General features: G+C 52.3%; 1 protein-coding gene across 13 annotated transcripts in view; it reads right to left on the bottom strand.

Moving 5' to 3' along the window:
- Positions 1-12,261, bottom strand: part of TCAIM (T cell activation inhibitor, mitochondrial) — a 566,063-nt gene that overhangs the window by 458,881 nt on the left and 94,921 nt on the right. For 7 of the 13 annotated variants that reach the window (XM_078663915.1, XM_078663913.1, XM_078663920.1 and 4 more), the window contains exon 1: positions 1,123-1,273. The exons of 4 other annotated variants lie outside the window; for them this stretch is intronic. The gene's annotated coding sequence lies outside the window, so the exon portion shown is untranslated. Of the gene's footprint in view, positions 1-1,122; positions 1,274-12,261 lie in introns of those variants that run through there. 2 more of the 13 variants (XM_078663916.1, XM_078663922.1) reach the window with 2 other exon arrangements.

Raw genomic sequence — 12,261 nt, 5'->3', positions numbered from 1 at the left:
TTAAGTTCTAAAACGACTTATGACTACTAAGAATTTCTGCAGTTTTAGGTTTTCCAATCCAAATGAGCTATACAAATCTTCAATTTTAAATGTCATATTTACGATCACTTTGCACGTGAGTACTTTTTTTACTTTGACCTATCGTAAGTAGAAAGCGTGATGCCCTAGGACCTATACCTGCTGACCAGCTGTTTAGATTTAGTACTGCATGTAAAGATCAAATGGAATTAGTCTGAAAGATGTCGATAAAATCATTTCGGCATACATACAAAAAAATCACCAAAACATTTAAATATCTTCATTGCATTGGAAAACATTCAGCTCCTCTTTACATAAAAGTACATGTTCCGGTTATTCACAAACGGATCCAATTTAGTGGCTAATATAAAAATATATATATATTCACGCATAAGCTGTATGAAATAGTCACTTCTGGTTTGTTCTTCATGTCTCTTCACGGAGAATACATACATCACGCAAAATACGTTTAGCATCCCCTGTATATTAGTCCAATAAATAGTGACTTAAAAAAAATGTCAATACAAACAATGGCGCATCGCTGACAAATGTGCATTGCTTTTGTTTCCCATGGCCATCTGTTCTATCCAATGTGTCTTTTAAGCACCCTGTTGCTGCTAGTGCAGCTGTAGCAGAACACTGGCTCATAATTGTGGGATGAGCCGAATGGGCCTCTCTGATTGGATGCTGCTCTGAGGCGAGGGTACGGGCTAAGCTATTCACAATGTCAAGCAACAATCAAGTCCCACCCTGTTAAGTCTTGCTAGCGCAGCACAGTGTTAATTAGCAACAAGAACTCTTAAGTGCCTCTGACAGCAAAGAAAACACATTCTAGGTCAAGTGTCAGAAGGGAAACGTGCTGAATCATTTCATTGTCTCGTGAGCTAAGTGTATAATTCATGCACGATTATAGTGTGCATGTATATTTTGACAAATATTTCTGGCTTTCCTTTAGTGAAATGCTACGCAGTTTATTACAATGCAAAATAAATTAATGTTTATGCACGCAAACTAATTATATGCAATTACTTAAGGTGTGTTGTGGGACATTTGCCCTTCACTCAACTTAAAAGGGCCGGGACCTGCCTGTGCTGCACAACTAACCTTGTTCTCTGCAGCCCTCAGTCCCTGCGCAGCTCACACTGTCCTCAGCTGCGGCTGTTGTTGATCCGTGGCACTGATAGGCACCAACAGAAGCACTGAGCGGAGACACAGAGAAGGGACTACAAGGATATCTCTATGGAAACAACAGGAGATCGTTGAACTGTCGTCTTAAGAAATAAAAAGAGGACAACAGAAGAAAAACCACCTAGGCAGCCATTTTGGATTGGGAAGGTCCCGTCTAAAAAAGTATCCTGTAAAAGGTGTTTTGCTGCCGTTGTTCTAACTATATTTCCACCCCGTCGTTTTGTACACCCCCTACGTCAGAGGGGTGTCGATTCATGCAGGTTCTGCCTGTGTATTCGTGCTTCCCCGTCTGGCTGCACACCCTACGAGTGTCACTCACTGTGCGCATGCGTGCTTCGGTTTTTGATTTTATTTATGCCTTTTTCTCTCGTTCTCTCGTGACATTACTCCCATTTGTGCGGGGAAAAATAACCCAATCTGGCAACACTGGTTGCGGCGGAATTTATAATTTATTTGGGGACAGTGACACTACTGTCACTGAGTGTCACCAAATAAATTATAAATGATAAATGCCGCCTCAACGGCCCTCGAGTGCAGCGCGGCCCCCCCCTCCATTGCCCCCCCCCCTCCCCTAGCTGCGCCGCCGAGAGGATGGTTGTTGTAGCAGCGGGTGCGGTGAGGCAGGGCTCCTTGTAATGTCTTCATGTTTTATGGGGCCCCAGAGGGTAAGACAGTCCAGTCTGGGGAATAACAGGCAGAAGTCACCTGCACCAGGTGTTCACTACAATCCAATGAGTCTCAGTAACTGAGTGTTTACAAGACTGATGCAACAAGATGAGGCCTGAATTCTATGGCAGGACAGGAGGCTTCAGATTATGCTTTCTCTATTTCTTTACTACTAACAGCAGCCAATAGAAACACAGTAAAGAAACGAAAAAACTACAACTCCCATGAGCCCTTAGGCCAACCATAGAGAGTGCATGCTATATAAGGAACCATAGAAGACAACACTTCCTCTTTCTTTGCTGCTTCGCAGCCAGTTAAGTGCTTTTGACTTTCATTACTTGTTTGTATGTTGCTTGGCACTGTTTACTTGCTTGTTTACCTGTATGCCGGTTTCGCTCTAGCGTTTGTTTCACAGCCGCGTTGTGCGTCGCGCTGCCACCGGCGTTTCTTTTGAAGGTTTACTCGTTTGTGCTTTCGCCGCTTTTGTGCTTTGAGAGCGCGTGTTCGCCTCTCTGGTATTTGCGGGCGCGTTGTGCCCGCGCTGCTGTTTTGGTGGAGCGGGACCGGAGCTTGGGGACTCGCGCGCGCGTGTCGCGCGCCGCTCCTCTTCCGGCAATAGGCACGTCACCGCGCATGCGCATTGGTGGCACTTGTGACGCTCCGTTTGACAGGAGCTTCTGAACGCTGTGAGGCGGCGCGTTTTCAACTTTGCCTCGGCCCACTTTGCCTGCCGGAGAGCTCCTCTGACGCCCTCTACCTCTCGGAAGGTTTTGGGCTGCATAACTTTTAGAGGCAGTGCCTAGGGTGTCATTCTTTGCGCAAGCTGGTCCCTCCACGCTTTATTCTGTTTGTTGGGTCGAGTTGTGACTCTGCCTGTCTAGCTTGCGTGGGGCTGTCACCCCCCCTGTCGGAGTCACTTGATTGTGACCTTTTTCATTGCATTTCCATTTGCTGTGGGCCTCTAGTTATACTTTGGTATTTCTAGATTTTGTTATTTCTGGGTTTCTACCTCATTCCTCAGTGCATCCCATCATCATGGCAGATTATGTCGATGCTGAGGGATATTTTTATGAGGAGGTTCAGGAGGAATCCTTTGAATTTGATTTGGTCGAGGCCCTTGACCAGGGCGTTCAGCAGTCTGTTAATACTGCGTTGGTCCGTGCCATTGGGCCTCTGAAGCGTCATTTGACTGACTATGCTCAGCAGCAGGGTTGGATCCCATCCTCTGCCTCTGCGCATTCATCTAAGTCTCCTGGTAATCCTCATAGGTCTGACTTTGCTCGTTTGGCCAGGTCGTTGTCTGCTCCTGCTCCGGACACTGACGATACCTCTTCATCATCATCTTCTGGTCCCTCTGGTCCCTCTCCGGCGAAGAAATCCCGAAAGGAACATTTTGTGGACGCTTCTCCGCATCCACCAATCTTGACCTTTGAGCCCTCCGATATCGTCCACCCTAACTCCAAGGTTTGGTGCCCAGCCCCAGAGGTCGCGGATTATATTCAAGAGCATATCCGCGATTCTTTTGATCAGGAGGTGCGTGCTCGGTTACGTTCTGAGTGCCCTCGTCCGGAGTTGGCGGACAAATTAGCGGATACTCCGGAGGTCGATCCCACGATTTTGACCTACCTTAAGAAATTTAATAAGGATCCCAAGAAGGGTATCGATCGCTCTTGGCGACTGTGCCAGGACAAGTTACTGGATGTCCTTGGTCCTTTGACAAAAATCCTGGATCTGGCATACCAAGCCCAAGGGGAGGCGTCTGGCCTTGATCCCGATGTCCTACTTGGCTGGGCCCAAAGGGCTATCTGTCTCTTGGGGAACGCAAACTGTGCCCTTTCAACGGAACGTCGCCGTTCCATCTTAATCAAAATGGATCCGCGTTTGTCAGAGCTGGCTACTTCCGAATCCGGTGCTCTGGCTCAGGGTCTATTGTTTGGTCAGCCGTTTTTGAAGGAACTGACTACGTTTGTAGCGACTTTTAGTGGCCTGGACAGGGCGCAATCTTCTTTGCGTAGGGCGTTCCGCCCGGTTTTTGCCAAGGCCGGACGTTCAGGGGGACGTTCGTTCGGCCGAGGTTCTGGTCAACAACGTGGCCAGCAGTCCCATCAGGGTGGAGGCGGACAGCGCCAGCAGCAGCAGCAGTCCTATTCCGGATCCAAGTCCACCTTCTACCCCTCCCGGAAAGGTCGAGGCCAGGGCAACAAAGGAGGCTACGGTGGTAACCAGGGAGGACAACAGGATTACTCCTCTGCAGGTGAGCCTGATCCCTTTCGACAGTGTTGTTTTGGGGGGCAGGATTCAGTGTTTTCTAGAGAATTGGCGCTCGATCTCCAGCGATGCATGGATCTTGCAAACAGTGCAGGGGTACCACATCGAGTTTTACCATCCCCCTCTTCAGGGTCCCGTCCCTTCTCCCCTTGTTTTTTCCCAACGAGATCGCGAGGTGATCTCCAAAGAAGTCGATTCCCTTCTTCTCAAAGGGGCCATAGTGCGAACGAACCGCCATCCACAGGGGTTCGTCAGCAATGTGTTTCTGGTGGAGAAGAAGGGGGGCGGGTCTCGTCTTGTACTCAACCTCAAGGAATTCAACAACGGGGTGATTTATCGTCACTTCAAGATGGAGGGCATCCATCTTCTCAGGGATCTTCTACGCAAAGGCGACTGGATGGTTCGCCTGGATTTGAAGGACGCCTACTTGTCCGTTCCCATCTATCCGCCACATCGCCGTTTTCTGCAGTTCCAATGGCTGGGGACCTGGTTCGAATACACGGTCCTCCCGTTCGGTCTCTCGTCCGCCCCATGGTGCTTCACGAAGCTCCTGCGGCCAGTCATGGAGTTCCTGCGTGCGCGGGGGGTGAGACTTATAGTGTATCTGGACGACATTCTTTTGATGGCTCAGTGTCCTCTACAACTGCGCTCCCATTTGTCTTGGACAATCGATCTACTTCAGTCTCTCGGCTTTCTAGTGAATCCGCAGAAATCTCATTTACTTCCCACTCAATCGATAGAGTTTCTGGGTTTCCTTGTGGATTCGGTCTCTTGCCAACTTCTTTTACCTGCTCAGAAGGTCAGGTCTATCAAGAGGGAGTTGAAGTCACTGTTGTCTGCACCGAACGTATCGTTGCGGTCGATCGCTCGGATTGTCGGGCTGTTGGCTTCTTCCATCCAGGCGATATTTCCGGGTCCTCTGCATTATCGGGCCTTGCAGCGCCTCAAAATCAGACATCTGCAGAAGGGTCTTCGGTATTCCGACCTGGTTCCTCTGTCCCAGGATGCGAAGTCGGAAATGCTGTGGTGGCTTCAACACATGGAGGCTTGGAACGGGAAAGCCCTTTTCGGCTCGACTCCGGATCTGGTTTTGGAATCGGATGCGAGTCTTTGGGGCTGGGGAGCCCGTTGCGGGGACTTGACAACGGGCGGCCGTTGGTCTCAGGACGAATTAGCCCTTCATATCAACTGCCTGGAGCTTCTGGCGGGGTCGTTTGCGATCCGCAGTTTGGCTCCACAAGCCACCAGCTGTTGCATTTTGCTTCGCATGGACAACATCTCGGCGGTGCGCTATGTGAACAAATTGGGGGGGACTCGGTCGAAGTTGTTAGCGGAGATTGCGAAGGACTTCTGGCATTTCTGCCTACAGAGAAAGATCACTCTTATTGCAGAGTATCTTCCGGGTCGCCAAAATCAGGTGGCCGACTGGAACTCTCGCCATCTCATGGACTTCAGCGACTGGCGTCTTCACCCTCGGGTCTTTCGCTCCCTGTCTCGCCTGTGGGGTCGTCCCTGGATCGATCTCTTCGCCTCTCGCCTCAATGCTCAGCTACCCAGGTTTTACAGCTGGCGTCCGGATCCGGAGGCCATAGCCACGGATGCCTTTCTCCAGACTTGGCCTCCACAGCTTTGCTATGCCTTTCCCCCGTTCGCAATGATCCCGCGAGTCTTGGCCAGGGCGAAACAGTTTCTGTCGGAGATTGTTCTGATCACTCCTCTTTGGAGAGCTCAAGCTTGGTTTCCGGACCTTCTGGAAATTAGTTGCTCGACACCATTTCTGCTTCCAGCGAGGTGGAACTTGCTGTTGGATCCTCTGCTCCACCCGCATCCCCTGGTCTTGTCGGGTCAGCTCCGTCTTGTAGCGTGGCGTCTCTCGGGGAACGCTGGAAAGTCCCTGGCTTATCTGGAGACGCTGAGAGGTTCATCAGTGAAGCTTGGGCCCCCAACACGCGCAAACGTTATGCGTCAGCTTGGCGTAGGTGGTGTGATTGGTGTTCTGAACGGAATCTGGATCCCACTTCTGCAGATATCTCTCTAGTAGTTAATTTTCTTGCTTCTATCGCTTCTGCTGGTTCTGCTTACAGGACCGTAAATTCTTTCCGTTCCGCTCTCTCTGCGGGCCATGCTTTGGTCGACGGTAAGCCTGTTGGGGAACATCCTCTCGTCTCTGCATTGTTGCGTGGTGTGCGAATGGCTAAACCACCATGTCCGAAATATGTGGCTCTTTGGGACGTCTCTGTTGTGCTGCGTTTTCTGGAGGCTTGGCCTCCCAACGCTTCTCTGTCCCGTAAGCAATTGTCTGCAAAATTGACAATGCTTTTGTGCTTAGTGTCTTGTAAGCGTGTTTCAGATGTCCGTGCGTTGGACCTCGCTGGTCGTTCTTTTTCTCCGGAAGGGGTTACTTTTACGGTCTCCAGGCGTACCAAGACTAATCTGTCTACTGTCACTTATCCTGCATTTCCTCATCACCCACAATTGTGTGTGGTTCGCTGCATAAAGGATTATGAGGTGAGTACTGCTCCTTTTCGTCAAGATATGTCTGGACAGTTATTGATTGCTTTGTTGAAACCTTTTAAGCCTGTGGCGTCAGCTACTCTTGCTCGTTGGGTACGCTGGCTTATGTCTGAGGCAGGCATTGATACCTCCATCTTTGGAGCTCACTCCGCGAGGGGTGCCATGGCCTCCAAGGCTTTTCGTGTTGGTGTAAGTTTACCTGACATTGTGAAAACAGCTGATTGGTCTTCTGATACAGTGTTTAAAACCTTTTATTTCAAACCCATTGTCGATATTGCATCTGTTGTGGTGGAACAGCTTTGAACAAGCATAATCTGAAGCCTCCTGTCCTGCCATAGAATTAAAAATTTGCAAACATTCGTGACAAGAATTTTCAATTCTATTAAGGACACGGAGGCGAGGATTATCCCACCCATTGGTATTCTACTGCATTGTTCATGTGCATCTTGGCTTTACTATGATATGCGTTGTTTTGCATTGATATTTTTTCCCCACCCTATGTGATGCGACCTTCAAAGGTTTTTTTGGGGATGTGTATTACGGCTCTGTTTTTGATTTCAGGTTCGGACCAGAAGTGATTTGTCATCTTGGTCTTTCCGGCACCGTTTTCCACGCCTTGGATCCTGGAGTTGCTGTGTTTCCTGATGCACCTTCGGCGCTTGTGGAATGGTTGCCTGTTTTCCTGTTGGGTTTCTTGCGCTTCAGCCTTCGGACTTTCCTTTCTGGATGGTTGGCGGTACTTTTCTTCAAATGACTTTAGACTTTTATGGTTCCTGGACAAAGAAAGAGGAAGTGTTGTCTTCTATGGTTCCTTATATAGCATGCACTCTCTATGGTTGGCCTAAGGGCTCATGGGAGTTGTAGTTTTTTCGTTTCTTTACTGTGTTTCTATTGGCTGCTGTTAGTAGTAAAGAAATAGAGAAAGCATAATCCTCGCCTCCGTGTCCTTAATAGAATTGAAAATTCTTGTCACGAATGTTTGCAAATTTTTAATTATCTTCACACAGAGAGCACAGCACGTGTGCAGAGGTGTCAGGCGGTGAATGCAGCTGAGAGCCACAGTCCTGCGCCCTGAGACCCCCTGAGAGCCACAGTCCTGCGCCCTGAGACCCCGAGACCTCCTGAGAGCCACAGTCCTGCGCCCTGAGACCCCCTGAGAGCCACAGTCCTGCGTCCTGAGACCCCGAGACCCCCTGAGAGCCACAGTCCTGCGCCCTGAGACCCCGAGACCTCCTGAGAGCCACAGTCCCGCGTCCTGAGACCCCGAGACCCCCTGAGAGCCACAGTCCTGCGCCCTGAGACCCCGAGACCCCCTGAGAGCCACAGTCCTGCGTCCTGAGACCCCGAGACCCCCTGAGAGCCACAGTCCTGCGTCCTGAGACCCCGAGACCCCCTGAGAGCCACAGTCCTGCGTTCTGAGACCCCCTGAGAGCCACAGTCCTGCGTCCTGAGACCCCCTGAGAGCCACAGTCCTGCGTCCTGAGACCCCCTGAGAGCCACAGTACTGCGTCCTGAGACCCCCTGAGAGCCACAGTCCTGCGTCCTGAGACCCCCTGAGAGCCACAGTCCTGCGTCCTGAGACCCCCGAGACCCCCTGAGAGCCACAGTCCTGAGACCCCGAGACCCCCTGAGAGCCACAGTCCTGCGTCCTGAGACCCCCGAGACCCCCTGAGAGCCACAGTCCTGCGCCCTGAGACCCCCTGAGAGCCACAGTCCTGCGTCCTGAGACCCCCGAGACCCCCTGAGAGCCACAGTCCTGCGTCCTGAGACCCTGAGAGCCACAGTCCTGCGTCCTGAGACCCCCTGAGAGCCACAGTCCTGCGTCCTGAGACCCTGAGAGCCACAGTCCTGCGTCCTGAGACCCCGAGACCCCCTGAGAGCCACAGTCCTGCGTCCTGAGACCCCCGGAGAGCCACAGTCCTGCGCCCTGAGACCCCGAGACCCCCTGAGAGCCACAGTCCTGTGTCCTGAGACACCGAGACCCCGAGACCCCCTGAGAGCCACAGTCCTGCGTCCTGAGACCCCGAGACCCCCTGAGAGCCACAGTCCTGCGCCCTGAGACCCCCTGAGAGCCACAGTCCTGCGTCCTGAGACCCCCGAGACCCCCTGAGAGCCACAGTCCTGCGTCCTGAGACCCCCTGAGAGCCACAGTCCTGCGTCCTGAGACCCTGAGACCCCCTGAGAGCCACAGTCCTGCGTCCTGAGACCCCCTGAGAGCCACAGTCCTGCGTCCTGAGACCCCCTGAGAGCCACAGTCCTGCGTCCTGAGACCCCGAGACCCCCTGAGAGCCACAGTCCTGAGTCCTGAGACCCCCGAGACCCCCTCTCTCACTCCTGCAGACCTGGTGTGCAGGGCTCACTTAACCAACACTTCACAATAGGAACAGAACTGAAGCATGAGGAGAAGATGACACGCCAGCATGTTACAAAAGCAAACACTACATTATATGAGACAAAAGTGACAACTGTGAGCAAACAAAATACAAGAGGAGCAAACGGTGCATTACAGGAGGAAAAAGTGACGTCTGCAGGTTACAAAAGCGAACAAAGTACAGGCAAAGGCATAATACTGCACCGGAAACCGACGGCTCGACCGCTGTTTACACATACTGAAGTGCTCGGTCAATGACGCAGGGTGGCATCTGCTCATGTATCTAAACATAGCTCTCTCAATCCTGACCCTCACTCAATCCTGACCCTCACTCAATCCTAACCCTCATTCAATCCTGACCCTCACTCCTGATCTGGCCCTCACTCCTGACCTGGCCCTCACCTCTCTCAATCCTGACCCTCACTCAATCCTGACCCTCACTCAATCCTAACCCTCATTCAATCCTGACCCTCACTCCTGATCTGGCCCTCACTCCTGACCTGGCCCTCACCTCTCTCAATCCTGACCCTCACTCAATCCTGACCCTCATTCAATCCTGACCCTCACTCAATCCTGACCCTCACTCCTGACCTGACCCTCACCTCACTCAATCCTGACCCTCACTCAATCCTGACCCTCACTCAATCCTATCCCTCATTCAATCCTGACCCTCACTCAATCCTGACCCTCACTCCTGACCTGGCCCTCACCTCACTCAATCCTGACCCTCACTCAATCCTGACCCTCACTCAATACTGACTCTCACTCCTGACCTGGCCCTCACTCACTCCTGACCCTCACTCAATCCTAACCCTCATTCAATCCTGACCCTCACTCAATCCTGACCCTCACTCCTGACCTGGCCCTCACCTCACTCAATCCTGACCCTCACTCAATCCTAACCCTCATTCAATCCTGACCCTCACTCAATCCTGACCCTCACTCCTGACCTGGCCCTCACCTCACTCAATCCTGACCCTCACTCAATCCTGACCCTCACTCAATCCTGACTCTCACTCCTGACCTGGCCCTCACTCACTCCTGACCCTCACTCAATCCTGACCCTTGCTCAATCCTGACTCTCACTCCTGACCTGGCCCTCACTCACTCCTGACCTGACCCTCACTCAATCCTAACCCTCATTCAATCCTGACCCTCACTCAATACTGACCCTCACTCCTGACCTGGCCCTCACTCACTCCTGACGCTCACTCAATCCTGACCCTCACTCAATCCAGACTCCCACTCCTGACCTGGCCCTCACTCACTCCTGACCCTCACTCACTCCTGACCCTCACTCACTCCTGACTCTCACTCCTGACCTGACCCTCACTCACTCCTGACCCTCACTCAATCCTGACCCTCACTCAACCCTGACCCTCACTCAATCCTGACTCTCACTCCTGACCTGGCCCTCACTCACACCTGACCCTCACTCAATCCCGACTCTCACTCCTGACCTGGCCCTCACTCACTCCTGACCCTCACTCAATCCTGACCCTCACACAATCCTGACTCTCACTCACTCCTGACCTGGCCCTCACTCACTCCTGACCCTCACTCAATCCTGACTCTCACTCCTGACCCTCACTCAATCCTGACCCTCACACAATCCTGACTCTCACTCACTCCTGACCTGGCCCTCACTCACTCCTGACCCTCACTCAATCCTAACCCTCATTCAATCCTGACCCTCACTCCTGATCTGGCCCTCACCTCTCTCAATCCTGACCCTCACTCAATCCTGACCCTCATTCAATCCTGACCCTCACTCAATCCTGACCCTCACTCCTGACCTGACCCTCACCTCACTCAATCCTGACCCTCACTCAACCCTGACCCTCACTCAATCCTATCCCTCATTCAATCCTGACCCTCACTCAATCCTGACCCTCACTCCTGACCTGGCCCTCACCTCACTCAATCCTGACCCTCACTCAATCCTGACCCTCACTCAATACTGACTCTCAATCCTGACCTGGCCCTCACTCACTCCTGACCCTCACTCAATCCTAACCCTCATTCAATCCTGACCCTCACTCAATCCTGACCCTCACTCCTGACCTGGCCCTCACCTCACTCAATCCTGACCCTCACTCAATCCTAACCCTCATTCAATCCTGACCCTCACTCAATCCTGACCCTCACTCCTGACCTGGCCCTCACCTCACTCAATCCTGACCCTCACTCAATCCTGACCCTCACTCAATCCTGACTCTCACTCCTGACCTGGCCCTCACTCACTCCTGACCCTCACTCAATCCTGACCCTCACTCAATCCTGACCCTTGCTCAATCCTGACTCTCACTCCTGACCTGGCCCTCACTCACTCACTCCTGACCTGACCCTCACTCAATCCTAACCCTCATTCAATCCTGACCCTCACTCAATACTGACCCTCACTCCTGACCTGGCCCTCACTCACTCCTGACCCTCACTCAATCCTGACCCTCACTCAATCCAGACTCTCACTCCTGACCTGGCCCTCACTCACTCCTGACCCTCACTCACTCCTGACCCTCACTCACTCCTGACTCTCACTCCTGACCTGACCCTCACTCACTCCTGACCCTCACTCAATCCTGACCCTCACTCAATCCTGACTCTCACTCCTGACCTGGCCCTCACTCACTCCTGACCCTCACTCAATCCTGACCCTCACTCAATCCTGACCCTCACTCAATACTGACCCTCACTCCTGACCTGGCCCTCACTCACTCCTGACCCTCACTCAATCCTGACCCTCACTCAATCCAGACTCCCACTCCTGACCTGGCCCTCACTCACTCCTGACCCTCACTCACTCCTGACCCTCACTCACTCCTGACTCTCACTCCTGACCTGACCCTCACTCACTCCTGACCCTCACTCAATCCTGACCCTCACTCAACCCTGACCCTCACTCAATCCTGACTCTCACTCCTGACCTGGCCCTCACTCACACCTGACCCTCACTCAATCCCGACTCTCACTCCTGACCTGGCCCTCACTCACTCCTGACCCTCACTCAATCCTGACCCTCACTCACTCCTGACCCTCACTCAATCCTGACCCTCACACAATCCTGACCCTCACTCAATACTGGCTCTCCCTCCTGACCTGGCTCTCACTCACTCCTGACCTGTTTATTAGAAGTGATTTCTGCCTCCATCCCCACCACCCTGATGACGATGACAGCCCCCCAATACTTGAATCAGAAACATAGCCCTGGATTAATCGTCCGAGTCTATTCAGTA

The sequence above is a fragment of the Lissotriton helveticus genome, chromosome 10 (genome assembly GCF_964261635.1).
Source record: "Lissotriton helveticus chromosome 10, aLisHel1.1, whole genome shotgun sequence".
NCBI classification, from domain to species: domain Eukaryota; kingdom Metazoa; phylum Chordata; class Amphibia; order Caudata; family Salamandridae; genus Lissotriton; species Lissotriton helveticus.
The sequence above is the reverse complement of the archived record's forward strand: the minus strand, read 5'-3'. Positions and strand labels throughout refer to the sequence as shown.